The sequence below is a fragment of the Lissotriton vulgaris genome, chromosome 7 (genome assembly GCF_964263255.1).
Source record: "Lissotriton vulgaris chromosome 7, aLisVul1.2, whole genome shotgun sequence".
NCBI classification, from domain to species: domain Eukaryota; kingdom Metazoa; phylum Chordata; class Amphibia; order Caudata; family Salamandridae; genus Lissotriton; species Lissotriton vulgaris.
This window is the reverse complement of record NC_141695.1, coordinates 1,339,158,350-1,339,175,467: the sequence shown is the minus strand read 5'-3', so window position 1 is coordinate 1,339,175,467 and position 17,118 is coordinate 1,339,158,350. Positions and strand designations below refer to the sequence as shown.

Below are 17,118 nucleotides of genomic sequence, written 5' to 3'. Positions count from 1 at the left end.
CCCGAGGAAAACATCCATTAAAAATGCCCTTGCCAAACTTCACTGGCTCCCAATTAGAGAGAGAATTATATTCAAGTCTCTCTGCTATGCTCATCGCATTGCCCATAATAAAGGCCCCAGCTATCTGAAAAACCTCATCACTATTCACCGCCCGATCAGAGATCTGAGATCATCGGGCATGATGCTATTTAAAATACCTCGCATCACAAAAGCCAAAATGGGTGGAAAATCCTTTCGCTACCTGGCCACTAAGTCATGGAATGCTCTACCAATCCACTTGCGGATGGAGCCCTCCGAAACGAGATTCAGAGCAAAACTGAAAACCCACCTCTTCCCTAAACATTAACTTCTGCCATCTCTTCAAATTATCCCTCGGACGAGTTTGCATTTGCAGTTAGCGCGGGGACACACAGTTTTGTGTAGCCAGGCGCTCAATAAATGCCTTATTATTATTATTATTATTATTATTATTATTATTATTATTATTATTATTATTATTATTATTATTATTATATGTTGACATGGCAGACATGGGCTTGCTCATGGCTACTGATAAGGGACAGGAGGAAGAGAGTGATCCACTCCCTGACCTACTCTCTCAGAACCCTGGTGATGGGTCAGTGAATGGTGTAGCGTTGGCAGGCAGCCTCACTGCCCTGCAGCAAGCTGATTGCAGACAGGTGCTAAATCAGTATAGGCATATGTTTTCTCTGACTCCAAGTCAGACTGCCTAGTGCACTCATGAAGTGGACGCTGGGGACAGTCTGCCTGTTACAAATTCGATTTACAGGACTGAAGTCCCGAAGATGTTGGATTTGGGAGTTATTGAACCCTCAAATAGCCCTTGGGCTAGTCCAGTAGTCTTGGTGCCTAAACCTCACACCCAGAGTGGTAAGAAAGAGATGAGATTTTGTGTAGACTACAAGGGTCTCATGTAGTCACTAGGACTGATGCCCATCCAATACCCAGTGCAGATGAGCTTATAGATACTTTGGCCCCAGCCAAGTTTCTGAGTACCTTTGATCTGACAGTTGCTACTGGCAGATCAGACTAGCTGATGATGCAAAGTCTAAGACAGCATTTTCTACCCCTAGTGGGCATTACCAATTTGTGGTCATGCCCTTTGGTTTGAAGAATGCACCTACCACTTTTCAACGGTTGGTGAACAAAGTCCCAACAGGCCTGGAAGACTATAGTGCAGCAGATCTAGATGATATTGCTGTATTTAGCTCCACGTGGGAGGATCACCTGGTCCACCTGAAAAATGTTTCGGAGGCCCTGCAGAAGGCAGGCCTAACTATCAAGGCTACTAAGTGTCAGATAGGGCAGAGTCAGGTTGTGTACCTGGGCCACCTTGTAGGTGGAGGCAAGGTTCAACCATTGCAGAGCAAAATCCAGACCATCATGGACTGGGTTGCTCCAATCATCCAGACTCAGGTCAGAGCTTTCTTGGGCCTGACTGGGTACTACAGGAGATTTGTCAAGGGGTATGGATCAATTTTGACCCCCGTGAATGGCTTAACTTCCAAGAGAATGCCAAAGAAAGTTCAGTGGACAGTTAGCTGTCAAAAGGCATTTGATGGCCTGAAGCAGGCCATATGTACTGCTCCCATTCTGCAAAGTCCTAACTACTCCAAATAATTCATTGTCCAAACAGATGCATCTAAGTTGGGGGTAGGTGTTGTGTTATCACAATTGAATGATGAAGGTCAGGACCAGCCAGTAGCTTTTATTAGCAGAAGGCTGACCACTGGGGAGATACTTTGGTCAGCTATCGAGAGGGAGGCCTTTGCTGTGGTGTGGGCTCTGAAGAAGCTGAGGTCATACTTGTTTGGCACTCACTTCACTGTTCAAACTGACCATAAGCCCCTCTTATGGCTAAAACAGATTAAGGGTAAAAAAAAAAAACTTTTGAGGTGGTCCATTTCCCTACAGGGGATGGACTATACAGTGGAACATAGACCTGGGAGTTACCATGCCAATGCAGATGGACTCTTCAGATATTTCCACTTAGAACATGAAGACTCAACTGGTCGAGGTTAGTTTAATGTCTTTGCATTGGGGGGGGGGGGTTGTGTAGGGGAGTAGGATCTGCTTCTTATGTTTACCCCCACTTTTTGCTGGTGTTTCACTGTTTTTCTACTTTAGTCGGGCTGGGGCCCTGCTATCCAGGACCCTAGCCTAGCTGCTACCTCTCTAATTTGATTGCAGGTACTTTAGGTACACTCTAGTTATGTTACTGGGGTATCCTTATGAGTCCCTAGTATATGGTACCTTAGGTACCAATGGCATAGGTACCACAGATGCCTACCAGGGGCTGAAGCATGTTGATGTACCATAAAAAATAACATAAGGAGCTATACCTAACAATAGCCCCAATACCAATTACCAAATAACCCGTCAGTTGGCAGTGAAGAAAGTTCAATCGTTTATTATGCAAAATACTCTGTAGAGGAGCCTCTCTAACCCTCACCCATCAGGTGCGCGGAGAAGACTACTGGCTTACATTCGAAACCACATATATATACTTTCAGTTCAACACATGAAGTCACTGTAAATGGAAAAACACCACTTGGCTCTTGGGCCCCTAGGAAGGACCATATATGGCACACATGATTGGTTCAAAGCTTTACTAAGTTATTACTGAGAAGGTCAGGAGGGGTGACTCCCTTTCGTCCTGGTGCCCGGGAGTGTAGGCACGGTGCCTCCAGGAATGCGCTTATCGCACCCAAAGCCAGATGCGACCTTGAGTAACAGGAGAGAGGGAAAACAGTTTACTTTCAGCTACTCTCAGTAATTCAAATGAACTGGGAACTGACAACTAATGCAGAGTACACGTGATCACAGCTCGGGTCTGACACAAGCAGAGAAAAGATGGCGTCTGTACGGTTTCTCGGCCTACTCTGTTAGTATAAGACAAACGGACAGAATAAACCTTTTCCTACTAACTAAAGCGAATAGAGGTTATGCAGTGTGCATATTGAGCATAGAGAATATATAGATCTATCATGCTAACATAATATATATGTCTGAAATTTTCTCGTGTAGGGAAAATCTAACTTTTATCCCTCGGAACAGCCCTTTTAGCATGATGTAGCTAACTAAAAATGGGTTCAGTCTTCAAAGATTCCTTCGTCAATCTGCATCATATCCTTTAATTCTTGCTGAACTAATTGGGCTTTCACCGCTGCTGGGGCAGGACCAGTCACAGAGGAGGTGAGTTTAGTAGCACAGTAAGAGCATCAGGCAGGCCCACATTGTATGCAAAGGCAACAGGTGAATATGATACAGGCTATACCTGCCAGTACCATCAAAATTTTCCATCCCCAGGTGGACAACAGTCCCCAAAACCAACCAGATCGGCACCAGGTACCAGTTTCTGCGTGTACTTCAGATGCCAAGCGATGTAACTTTTGAATGGCCAGATGAACAGAGGGGGCGGAGTCAGGGATATATACACAACAGGAGCTGCCGATTCAGCGGCACGCTCCTCCTCGGTCAGCCAGGATGACGTAAAAGACCATTCGATTCTGAAGCAATTCTCGTCTCGTCGCTTGAAGCTCTACAGTCAAATTGGTCAATATACCTGCGGTAGTATTGATCACCCTTTCGACTACTCTGGACAGAGGCCGTACTTCCTTACTAGTGATGATGGGTCCCCAAATAGGAAATACTCCCTTTACAATATCAATAAAGTGCTGCTCAGGGGTATCTGTTTGGTCTATGTCGGTGGTATCTATCTCTCTCCGATTCCTGAAGAGAGGCAGACTCCGTTTATCTAATCGATGATCCTTATGATAATTAGAAGGGGCTATATAAACTGGAGGGTACAAGAAGTACAAAGAACAACGGCCAGTCCAGCCACGGGGAAGCCAGGTATAAGCATTTTTTCCACAGACAAAATATACATTTGGGAGAGTCAACAATGGAGGGCTACTGAAAGTACGTAACCAATAGGTGTAATTGCATCTACTTTCTACTACCGATATGTTCCCTGCTCCCTGAACACTAAATGCAGAGGTACTGTTTAATATAGGCACTGGAAGTGCTCTATCATCTGTAACATTTCTTTCCTTAAATTGTTGGAAATACTAAGTGAAATTGAATTCTTCAAAATCCAGGATTTTGTTTCTTAACCAAGTGACATTTGCATGTTCCGTAAACAAATTCATACATGCATTTGGATCTAAGGACCCCTACCCGTCATTTCTCTTCGGGTCAAAACCTTGATGAACCTCTATATATGCTAAAATCATCTCGTAGTCTTTCTCCGAATATTTTTGAGTATCTACAGTATAATGCATGTACATCATGGAAAGTAACTTCAATCAAGCTTCACAACTTCCTAAACAGGACAGGGGCAAAGAGATGAATAAATCATGCTTGTGCATAACAGAGGGTAAAAGGCGGTAAACCCAATAGTTCGTAATATTTGTAGCACTGTGAGTTTGATGAAGCATTTCAACAAAAACATTTTTCGTATAAGTCTGACGGTGCCTTTCCTTATGCGGGGCTAAGGTATAGAATATATGTTCCGGAGGAGGGGGAGTGGTTCCTAAAACAGTGTGTATAGGGTAACAAAATTCTAAATATATAAACACACTCATTAATATTATTAGCAAAATCGCTATTGTGACCACAAATGTAATTTTAACATGCTGTGTCCAACTCGAAAAGACAGGCATATATACAGGGTGATAAAGTGGTGCAAGAGGACGTTCCTCCTCGGGAACGAAACGGGCAAAAAGATACATGCTAGATAAGAGTCCAAAATTAAACTTGAGGAATGCAGTCCAACCTGCTAGAGGGTGCTTCTTTCCTGTGTCCATCTAGAGCCTTACAGGCAGGCTCCTATCGTTCATCACAAAGAAAAACCAAAGCAGACTTTCACGTTGGAGTTATTTTCTCACACAACCCTTGAAGAATTCACAATCTGGGCCCCTTTCAAACAGAAGATTCAGTCTTTCTTTCTGAACAGAGCAAACAAAATGTTCCAGGCTCTCAATGTGTTTAGTCCGGTGTCTGGCTCAGTACCCCAGAAATGTTTCTGACAAGCCCTATTACTCGAGTCTCTCCCTAAATCCTACCGTCTTCATCTGGGGTACCATGTCATTTTCTGGGCCGCAGATTGTATCGAACATGGCCAGGCGTTTCCTGATCAGAGAACAAAACAGAGGATGGTGAATCCGTCGCAACAGGAATATCACAAGTCTTTCGCTCAACTGCAGGGGCAACAGAATCCAGGGCAATCACTGGTGCAGATGACAAGACCCCTTCCAAGCCCGGTGCTCCTTCTCCAACTTCCAGGGCATCAGAAAAAGGGACAAAGAGAGGGGCTCGTTCACTCTCCTGGGTCAAAATTCCTTCCTGGTTTCGCTGATCATAAGGAAGCAGGTGGGGCAATTTCTTGACATGAGACACATGTATCCAATGTCTCTTTCCGTTCACCTTCACCTCCGTCCGCATGGCCAGTAGAATCTGATGAGGCTCGGACCAACGAGGGTCCAAGCTGGATTTTCGCTGATAGTTGCGGACCAGGACCCACTGTCCTGGCTCCAAATTATGTCCGGGACCCTCCCGCAGGGGCTGCAACACTGCTATAACCTGTTGATGAATGGAACGAAGATCTTTAGTCAAAGCATACAGATAATGTATCATCATAGGATATTCAATATCACAAAATGCTCTGGGTCTTGGGACACCCCAAACATTGGCAGGGCGCCCAAAGATAACTTCATAAGGTGACAAGTCAGATCGAGAATGTGGGGTAACCCGTATTGACATCAATGCTAATGGTAAGGCATCGGGCCTCCTTAACCCAGTACTGTCTTGAATTTTTGCTAGCTTTAATTTCAGTTTTCCATTATACTTCTCGACCAGTCCAGCAGACTGATGGAGTCGAGCCGCATTGAATTTCTGCTTAATTTGCAACCCATTACAAACATGACTGATAAGATCTGCATTAAAGTGCCCCCCGTTATCACTTCAGATCACCCGAGGCAATCCGTAGCATGGGAAGTACTCCTTTATCAGAGCCTTTGCTGTTGCCAGAGCAGTGTTTTCTTTAGTCGGGTAGGCCTCCACCCATTTACTGAAGGCGCACACCACAACCAGGACATACTTTAGATTATTCAGTTGGATATAATCCATTTGGAGCACCTCAAAAGGCAAAGATGGTGGTGCAAAATTCCCACTGAGAACAGGTTCCCTACCTCCAGGATTATGTCGTAAACAAACCATGCAGTATTGAACCAAATGAGCAGCAGTCCTTGGGATATTAGGATTATTCCACACAGGGTCCAAAAGTGCACAAATGCCCTTTGCCCCAATGTGTGCTGAGCCATGTGCCATGGTCAGTACGGCATTCACTAATGCATTGGGCAATACCCATCTCTGTTTCTCTGTTAAATCAACCCAGCAATCGTTTTCACCCAATCTCCCCACTTCCTTTTCCCAGTGAGCCAGTTTAGCAGATGTAGCTTCCTTCTGTATCTCTCTAACACTTTCCATAGTGTTATCAAACATTTCCGTCTCCGTCACCCACCTAGCAGAAGTAGTCACAAACATTGAGGACATTTTAAATTTGGCAATTTCTTTAGCTATCTGATCAGCAAAAGCATTACCTTCACCTACGGTATCCACCACTGTCTTATGTGCTCTGTATTTAACTACAGCCACCTTTTCTGGTAATATCGATGCAGTCAGTAATCAAAGGATCAAAGGGCCATGTTGTATTCTCTTTCCATGGGAAGTGAAAAAATCCATCTCCGCCCACAGTCGGCCAAAGCTATGAGCCACGCCAAAGGCGTATTGGCTATCTGTGTAAATATTTGTCCCAATCATTCACTTAACTCACAGGCCCGAAGCAATGCCACTAACTCAGCTGCCTGTGCTGATTGATAGGGTACTCGAGAAGCCTCAACTACAGTGTAAAGAGTTGTAATCGCATATTCAGCTGTCGTCGTGCCATCTGGTAACTTGAAACAAGAGCCATCCACATACAGTTCCCCGTGGGGGTCAGATAGAGGAATGTCTGTGAGATCTACCCGTCCCTTCGTCTCTTCCTCTGTCTGAAATATACAATCGTGTACATCATTGTTTTTCTCATCCGAAGGGAGGGGTAGTAACGTGGCAGGATTCAGAGTGGCACCCGTTTAATTGTAATATGGGGAGCAAACAAAGTCAATTTGTATACAGTAAGACGCGCACGCGTAAGGTGCTGGGTCTTTGTTTTAGTCAATAATGTATCCACAGTGTGAGGTTTCATCACTATGAGATCAGTGTTCAGAACGAGCCCTTCCGACTGTCGAATGGCCACTGCGACTGCAACAGTTGCCCTTAAACAGCTAGGAAGCGCTCCGGTGACATTATCCAACACGACCGAAAAATAGGCACAAGGTCTTTGCTTACCACCAAATCCTTGTGTTAACACAGAAAGCGAGCAACCGTCCACCTCGTGTCCATAAAGCACAAAAGGTTTTCGGTAGTCAGGAGTACCCAAGACGGGTGCAGAGCAAAGCGCAGATTTTAAATAGTCGAAAGCTTTCTGACACTCATCAGTCTAAGGTAGAGGTTCATGCACATCTTTAGTGGTTAAGTACAGGAGAGGTTTAGTAAGAAGAGAGAAATTAGGAATCCATTGCCGACAGTAAGAAGTTATGCCAAGAAATGCACAAACATCATGCTGAGTACAAGGTACAGACATGTTAGAAATGGTAGTCACACGCTCAAGGGTTAGTCTCCTCCCCTCTTTCGACAGTAGATGACCAATGTAGGTCACCTCCTGGCGACAATATTGAAATTTGGAAAGGGATACCTTATTTCCATTAGCCGCCAAATGAGACAATAATTTTGCAGTGGCGTCCTTACAACCCTCTCTAGTATCAGAATCCACCATCAGATCGTCAACGTACTGTAAGAGCACATTACCAGGGGGCAGGGTCAAATCATCCAATAATGCTTTCAGGGCCTGACTATAAATGCTAGGACTCTCGGTGTACCCCTGGGGATCGCGACAAAACCGGAAGCTGCGACCAGATAAGGAGAAGCCAAAAATATGACGGCTATCAGGATGAATTGGAATGCTAAAGAAAGCATTCTTCAAATCAATAACGGAAAAATACTTAGCAGTGGGAGGGATCATAGTGAGAATAGTAGTGATGTCAGAAACCACAGGGTATTGCGTCACCACTATCTTAATAATTTCTCGCAGGTCAATTACAAAACGATAAGTGTCAACATGGTCAGGGTCACTGCCAACAGGGGCCTTTTTCAAAATCGGTAATATAGGACTATTGCATACGTTGGCAGCTGTTTCTTCCACTACACCTTTATCTATCAAATCTTGTATAATAGAGAGCAGAGCTTTCTCACCTGCAGGTGAAATTTTATATTGTGGTATATGTGGTAAACAAGCATTTTGTTTCAGAGTAATGGAGACAGGCGGAATCTTAAGTAATCCTACATCTGTATCTCCGGTGGCCCACAGTGTCACTGGGATGGCAGCGAGCTCAGGAGGGAGGGGTTCATTTTTAGTAAAACACTGCAATGTATGTTTACCAGGAGATTGTATAATAAGATAAACACTGTCAGGAGGACAGTAAATCTTCGCATGCAACTTCTTTAACAAATCCAACCCTAATAGGTTTTCCCCACAATTTGAGTTCAACAAAAATGGAGAGTCTACTGTGACTGGACCAATTGTAAATGGAATAGATTTAGAAATGGGGCTCACCACCGGAATTCCAGAAAAACCCACCAAAACATTATTCTGCCCGGACAGAGCAGCCCCCGGGACCAGTGAACGAGAAATAGAACTATTCATCGCACCTGTATGAACTAGAAAGTTTTCGGATGTTCCCATCAACCCCCCTCGTACATAAGGACCTTGCTGATCAACGGGTACTGACACCTGGCCCCCACTCTGTCCTTGGCTGTCCTATGCGTAGGCATACCCCTCAGTCCCATCGATCACACAAGCAGTAAGCGCATTGGTTTATTCCCAAAGCAACAGCTGGTCCTCTACCACGTCCAGTTCCCGCCCCCCTCGGGACAAAACCCTCTACCGTCTCTCTCTCTGCCTCATCTCCTGATGACTTGCTGTAACAACACCCGTGTCTTGAGATCCTTTGCTTTCTTTTCCGTCTTATCCTTACTCTCATTTTCCCTGTGTTCATAATACTGAGCCATGCTCAGTATAACCGAAGGTGTAGAAGTGGTCCAAGTACTCTCAGCTGCTTGTAGCTGCGTTGAGACTTCTGGCAACAAATTGGTCCCAAAACGATTAGCAAATAATCGTATACCACCTTCCACCGACAAATTTTGCCCACTAAAGTCAATGAATACCCCCTCAAATCTAGTGAAGAAATCCGAAACACTTTCATCCTTCTTCTGCTTACACTCTGTTAATTTGTCCCACCTTACGAGGTGGAATTTAGGAGTGCGTATAGGTAATAATCCGACCCGGTAAGGCCAATATTTTGGGCTTTGGCTTATCACCAGGTTTTCGATCCTTGTCCCAATCTTTGATCTGATCCCAAGTTTGTCCCAACTCTGTGGCATGGTCCTGGTCATGCACCTGACGCCACACGTCAACAGGGACTAGTAAGCCGAAAAATAGCTCTATGTCAGCTAAGGTTATAACGGCTGAGGAAGCCGCTTCTGTAAGCCCTTTATAGTAAGCCGTAGGATTTTTACGAGGATCAGGGAGTTGCGATTTTAGTGAGAGAACCTCACTCCTTTTCCACGGGGTATAAACCCATTGCTCTTGGAATCGTGCCTCTACACGAGGTCTATGGTATTTCAGGATGATAAATAGGATGGGCTTCCCGCATTGGATACTGAGAGTCCCAGTTTGGACATTTCGAGTACAGCCGCCCTCGATAATTTAATAAAACCTCAACATTCCTGTACACTTCCTTGAGTCCTAATTCAGATTTATGAGCACGGTCCCGTATATCATACATCACTTGAGGAGCCTTCCCTCCCGGGAAACACTGCTCCCATAAAGAAATAAGACGTATGGCCATATGCCCCAGGGCATGCTGCTGCATAACAGGCTCATAATCTCAAAGTGTACTCCATACATCTGCTAAAGTATAAATAGGATTGCGCATCCACTGGGATGACTGATTCGCAATCGTCTGTTTTTCTTCTAGTCTTGCTGCTGAACGAGTAAACAACTTTTGTGCGCCAAGATCCCCCTAGCACAAGAGGGAGTAGGGTCAGCTAGAGTTGGGGTCGTGCTCGAGGACTGGGAAGCCCAAGCGGAAGTTGAGGGAGATAAAACAACTGTGGACATAGTTGGAGACTGCAACGCATCGGGCCATAAAGTGGCCGTTCCAAATGCTATGGGGAGATAAAACAGAGGATGGTCCCAGAGGAGCGGGGGAAGAGGAAACAAAAGGCGCAGAAGCCGTTGGAGCCGGGGCTGGAGTTAAAGGTACTGCAGGATATATGCGTTGTGGAGCATAAGGGGGAGGTGGACACGCATCCAATAAATCCTCTATCCCATCCTCTAGCTCAGTCCTAGTTACGTAGCTTTTATCCACCTGTAATCTAAATTGTCTATCTGTACAATCAATTTCCTTTTTAGTTTGAGATTTATCATAAGCTATAGCCTCCTGTGTAATCGTCTGACCTCCTTTCATTTTACATAACTCTCCTCCCTGATGCGCCTACGTTTTGCTTCCTTTTGTCACATGTTTAATGAATCAAACATAGCCTGCTTACTTCATTTGGAAAATAATCGATCTTGTAAGAAATGTATCTTTTTCTCATCAAAAGACCCGGTTAAGGGTCATTGTAGTTCCACATTGTCTTTGGTATATTTATGCCATAGCGCATTAAACAGAATAGATGAAATACCATGTTTAACATACATATCATAACTTGGGCTGCCCTCAGGCGGGGCAGGCTGACTTTCATCCAAACGTGTGCCTTTTCAGCGACAATAACATCCAAAACATAATTTGCTAAAGCACGGCATTCTGATTCTTTGACAGTTAAATCTCGTTAAAAAAAACAGTCTTTCAAACATGGGCATGTTCATACATTCTCAACATTTCCATTCACTCTCAAGATCAAAATGCGAACAGAACAATACATACATAGATACATCAAGAAAGAATTTTCAAAACAACATTTCTTTCTCCAAACAAGGGAACGGAGCCCGTCGACTCCCGTTCATGGAGAACTTAACCAATTCAGATTCCAGACCAACAGATACCAAAATCAAGCAGTCCAAAGACTACCAAGAGACCGCCGGACAGGTATCAACCACCAACTGTCCTACAGACCATCCCGAAGCCTTCCTGGTTCACCCTCGGGACTATTCTGACTAAGCCTACTGCCTTAGCTTCACTTCAGATGTGTCCCGACGGCTACCCAGGTACAACCACGGGCCTTTCCGAGAGCAGTCTGGCCGGGTGCGCACCCCACGTGCCACACCAGGGCGTCCGATCAGAGTCTCTATTATTCACAAAACAAGTCTGTGGAGCATCTACCCGTGCAGCCACAATGCTGCCCCGTCAGACCTCCAAAGTCCTTCGTGGTACACCGGCCACCAAATCCAATACAGTTAACTGCTTCAAAGCGCCGCTCAACAGCGCGTTCCAAAAACACCAAAATCAGTTCACTCACCTGGTGCACACAGATGCAATTGCGTATTCTCCACGGCCAACTCCTGAAGACCAACGCGGTCAGCTCCCGGGTTACTCCCCTAGGACTCCAGCGAAGGGTCACTAGCAGCTGTGGCTCCCTGAACGCGAGAGCGGAGTAAGTCAGAATTTCCGGTCAGTCCACCCACTCGACTAGAGCTCCCCTTTATTTGTCCTTTCTACCCGATTACGGGAGGACGACCCTAACGCGGAGTCCCACCAGAGTCACCAACTGACGTACCATAAAAAATAACATAAGGAGCTATACCTACCAATAGCCCCAATACCAATTACCAAATAACCAGTCAGTTGGCAGTGAAGAAAGTTCAATCGTTTATTATGCAAAATACTCTATAGAGGAGCCTCTCCAACCCTCACCCATCAGGTATGCGGAGAAGACTGCTGGCATACATTCAAAACCGCACATATATACTTTCAGTCAACACATGAAGTCACCGTACATGAAAAAACACCACATGGCTCTTGGGCCCCTAGGAAGGACCATATATGGCACATATGATTGGTTCAAAGCTTTACTAAGTTATTACTGGGAAGATCAGGAGGGGTGACTCCCTTTCGTCCTGGTACCCGGGAATGTAGGCACGGAGCCTCCAGGAATGTGCTTATTGCACCTAAAGCCAGATGCGACCTTGAGTCCCGGGACAGAGGGAGAACAGTTTACTTTCAGCTGCTCTCAGTAATTCAAATGAACTGGGAACTGACAACTAATGCAGAGTACACGTGATCACAGCTCGGGTAACCCTGGGCAAAGGACTTCGCTCCGCCCACGGAGTGGGTGTAGTGTTGCCTACTTCGTGCTTCACAAAGTAGGCATAGAAGGCAACACTACGCCCACTCCGTGGCGGCGCGAAGTTGCCCGCCACCCGCCTCCCTCCCGTCCTCTTCTAGAACAATAATTTTTACTATTAAAGACAGTAAAACAAAAGAAAAAACACTTATCTGGATGCGGCCTCCCGGGCCTCCCTCTTCCTGTCGACGCACTGAATTCTTCAGAGGAATGCGCATGCGCGGGCACCCGCGAATGCGCATTCCTCTGAAGAAGTCAGCGCGTCAACAGGAAGAGGGAGCCCTGGGACGCAGCATCCGGGTAAGTGTTTTTTCTTTTATTTTACTGTCTTTAATAGTAAAAACTATCGTTCTAGAAGAGGGCGGGAGGGAGGTGGCTGGCGCGTAGTGGGGCTAAGCGAAGTGTGTGGGTGGGCGAAGCGCCCACCCCACTTCGCGGAGCTTCGCGGAGCCCCACTACGCGCACTACGCCCACCCTTAAGCTCGGGTCTGACACAAGCAGAGAAAAGATGGCGTCTGTACAGTTTCTCGGCCTACTCTATTAAACCTTTTCCTACTAACTAAAGCAAATAGAGGCTATGCAGTGTGCATATTGAGCATAGAGGATATATAAATACATCATGCTAACATAATATATATGTCTGATATTTTCTCGTGTAGGGAAAATCTAACTTTTATCCCTCAATGTATTATGCCACCCCTGGGAAGCCTTCCAAAATGACACCACAGGTCTGCTACTGCAGCCTGTGTAAGCTCGTGTATGCACCCCTTACTTAGATATAGGTTCCCTTTATCTACCATATAACACGTCACATATAAACCTATCAGTCACTTCTATGGCAGGCCTTATCAATCCTGAAGGCAGAGTGCTGGGTTTTGTGCAAGAGGGTGCCCATGCATGAGCAGGGCCCCTCTGTAGCCTTCGGAATCTATTCTCTGGGGCTGTTCTATGATACAGACCATATACTCTTAAGTGCATTATAACCTCGCAGTAAATGCTAACTTTGGAATGGCTGTAAGGAAACATGTTGTGTTTGGTGTCAAACACTTTGGAATCCTACCCCCCGCCAGTTCTGGAGGCGGGGGTAGAATTCCACCCTTCTGGAGGGAGAGACATGTCCACACCGTTATACCGGGTGCCAGTTTAAAAGAGCCCTGGCATCACAAAATGGGTGCTGCAGCCACAGACACAAGTCTGGCCTCCTGCTGTTGGATGAAACTCCAGCAGGGGAGGCCTGGACAATAGGTTTCCTGTCACAGGGAGGTGTCACCACCTCCCAGACAGGCTTTAGTGTATTGGGGCTGGGTGGGTGTACTCTGAGAGTGCTTTGAAGTCTGCACTGGGGCCACATTTGGTGTCCCTGTGCATAGCCCAGTTCAAACCAGTTGCAGGGGTTACCAGCCCCTGCTCTGGCGCAAAACCGGACAAAGGAAATGAGTGTAGCCATCCCTCTTTCCAAACCCTCCCATGGGTGGGTCCCCACAGTATGTCCAACCCCTTCCTTTGGTATGAGAAAGGAGGAACTCCTGACTTCAGGACCTTAGATTACACCTGGACGAAACTCCGACACTGAATCCTGGAACTTCGACCATCTGCACAACGCTGGATGACTGAAGAGTACCCCTTGGAGTAAAGAAGTTACTCCCCTTCTTGGCATGCACCAACGATGCATCTGACCGGTCTGCATCTCTGAATCTCCCGACGGACTCCAAAGTGATTGCAGCTGAGGAGGTGGATTTCCAGACTTCTCAGAGGCTGACCTGAGTCCCCAGCAAAACTGAAACCCGCAGCCCTCGTGAGTACCGTGGAACCGGAACCCCTGGACACCGTGCACATTTGCAAGTGCATATGCTTCTTGGTGATCCTTGAGGCTGTGCTTTAGGTTACTTGTAGCCCCGACCCCGAGCAGCATTTCCACTGAAGATTGTTGGCCTACACTCCATGAGTGTCCCGTGAGCCGACTTCTTGTGATTTCTCTTGAGGTACCTTTGTGATCCTTGGTCCATTGACTTGTGGGTCCCTGAGAAGACAACTCTGACTTTCCTTGTGCATCCCTGGTTGCTCCAGACGTGCCCTGACTCTCCACCACTTGGTATGTCCCCCGGACCTTGCTGGTCCGCACCGAAGCATCTTTTTTCTTTCTGCGTGTGTTGCTGTTGCCAAGGCTTGTTGGGTCCAATCCGGTCACCGATGCCGCAGCTATCAACATCCTTCATGGGACAGCTCAAATCCAGATCCTGGTTGTGGTCAACGCCTCCTGGTCCTCATGGCTGCAGAATCAAGCTTCACCTCTTTACACCAGAATCACCCGGCATCGGTTGGCATTTGTCTATTGTGCACCTGGTCACTGACTAGTGACCCAGACTCTGTCCCCTCTGCTTTCAGGTTCTTCTCATCTTTGATCTAGGCTTGGATCACACCGTATACTTCCACTGCGACTGCAGCAGCACTTTGTAGCAGATCGCCATTGAAATCAGCGATGATTCCCGACACCAAAAAAGACACCTATGCACCCGGCTTCCCTGGGTGAGGTAACTTGAGTACTCTGGTGCTCCCTTAGGTGTTGCCCTAGAACCCCTTAAGTTTAAAGGGGTTTGCTCAAAGTCCTTTTCTAAGTGTCTTTAATCTTTAAATTTTCATCGCGACTTTCCCGATTGAAGTTAACAGCGATTTGCTGCTGTGCTCTCACACTGCACGCGTCCCCCATGGGTCCCCTGTGTCACTACCTTGGGTGGTTCCTTGTGGCCCCAGCACTTCTACAGGCACTAGGCCTTGTATCTAGTCAAGTCGTGGTTCGTATACCTCTTTCTGAATATATAGTTTGGTATGCGCTAGGGCTCAACGTATATTGTGCTATTTACTGAAGTTCTATTGCATTGAAATTGTGTGCTTTGCTCTGTAATCTCACAGAGAGATTACTAGAGAATGTTTAGTAATAAATACATATATTTTATAGCTATACCTTGTGTGGTTCTCCTTTCATTTAGACATTCAAGAGGTTTTAATCTGGTAAACCAAGCTTCTTTACACTCCTTCAAGACTTAGCCTGAAGGCTGCTCTCCATAGCTACCCCTAGGATAGCTTTCAATAAAGTTTGTCTTAAACCTATCATCAATAAGGGTCGTTGGGACTGGTGCAAGGTTCCCACTAGAATAATGGACAGCATAAGCCAGGCCAACTTCTCACAGCTACATTATCAACCTGTGGATTCCTCAGTGACCCTCCAACCTTGTTGCTTGTCTGCATATAACAAATGGAAGTTTGTTTGTATATTCTGTATGTATATGAGGTTTCATATGTAAATTTCTGATGGATGCATCCTTGGTTTAGAGTTCAAATTCTATTATTACATATTGATGTTAGTTTCACTCATTCATCTCGAAGGCACATAAAAAATAGATAGAAACTGACGTCAGCACTCCGATAGGGGCTTCTTATGGCTCCAGTGACATCACGCGGACCGCTTTCTGAACCATGTGCATTGTGATGCCCCTGTCGACAAAAGCTTCCGAGAAAGTTTCCATGATCGCTGGTGCCTGGGATATCCAAAAGGTGAGGAATTCGCAGGTAGATACTATTTCCACCAGAAAAAGTGCTACAGAAGGTAAGTAACCTGATATTTTTGGCTAAAGTTCAGTTAATGCCATTCTCTAATTTACATAACCTACTCTGTGCTTTAATTCCAGTGCACTTGTATTCTTAGTCATCTGTTTCCCTGGTAGCAAATTTTCATGTATTACTCTCCATTGTGCTTGCATTATGTATCCTTATTTTTCATTTTGCTTTTTTTTAGAGACTCTACCCACTCCTCCTCCAGGTAAGAGGATTCCTGTTTCATTTTACACATCCGCATGAGGTCAAATGATTTCTCCACTTTCAGAAGAAAGAGAAGTGAGCACAGTTTGAATGGAGTCCTTAGTTTCAGACCACTGTCATTGTGCCTAATATTTCAGGCACAAGAAAGATTTAATAAATGTACCACTGCTATATGTGATCTGGGCACCTATATTGTAATGTCAATGTCACTGAATGTCTTTATATCAATCTTTATGCAGTGCACTGCTTTTCTGATGGATACATCTGCCTGTGGATTCCTCACGTTATGAATATCTCCTGCACCAGCATTCCGCAGAAATGTGTTCCCAGCTCTCCACGCCGACGAGGTCATCACAATGTCATGGTTCGGCACGCGGCTCTACATGACGTCACTGGAGCCATAAGAGGACCACATCGGCGTGATGATGTCAGTTCTATTTTTTCCGTGCTATCGACGCTAACGTTTTTTTCTGAGACTCTCCATACTTCGAATGGATAATTTGTAATTTAATTCTTATCTCTTTCTCTTTTGTCATGTCTGCCCCGAGGAAGTCAGGCTTTAAGCCCTGTAAGGAGTGCGGGGGACAAATGTCAATTACTGACCTGCATGAAGATTTTCTTTGGTGTTTATCTTCAGACCACCATATCGAGAATTGCTCTTCGTGCAGGAAGATGAATCCTAAAGCACTGAAGGGACGAGAAGCCAAGCTTTATATGGCCAAGGCAAGAAAAGAAAAAAGGGTTCAAAGTCCAAGTCAACAAATTCGCATGACTCCAAGAGGAAGCATAAGAAGAAGAGGAGACATGCTTCTCGATGCCAATCCTCGAAGGCTGTGG

The 17,118-nt window shown here is 45.7% G+C and overlaps 1 long non-coding RNA gene across 1 annotated transcript in view; it reads left to right on the top strand.

The window, feature by feature from the left end:
* LOC147703650 (uncharacterized) overlaps nt 1–17,118 on the top strand; it is a 1,357,299-nt gene that overhangs the window by 647,659 nt on the left and 692,522 nt on the right. Inside the window, exon 6 of the long non-coding RNA XR_015297375.1 lies at nt 16,259–16,282. This is a non-coding gene — a long non-coding RNA (uncharacterized LOC147703650). The remainder of the gene's footprint in view (nt 1–16,258; nt 16,283–17,118) is intronic.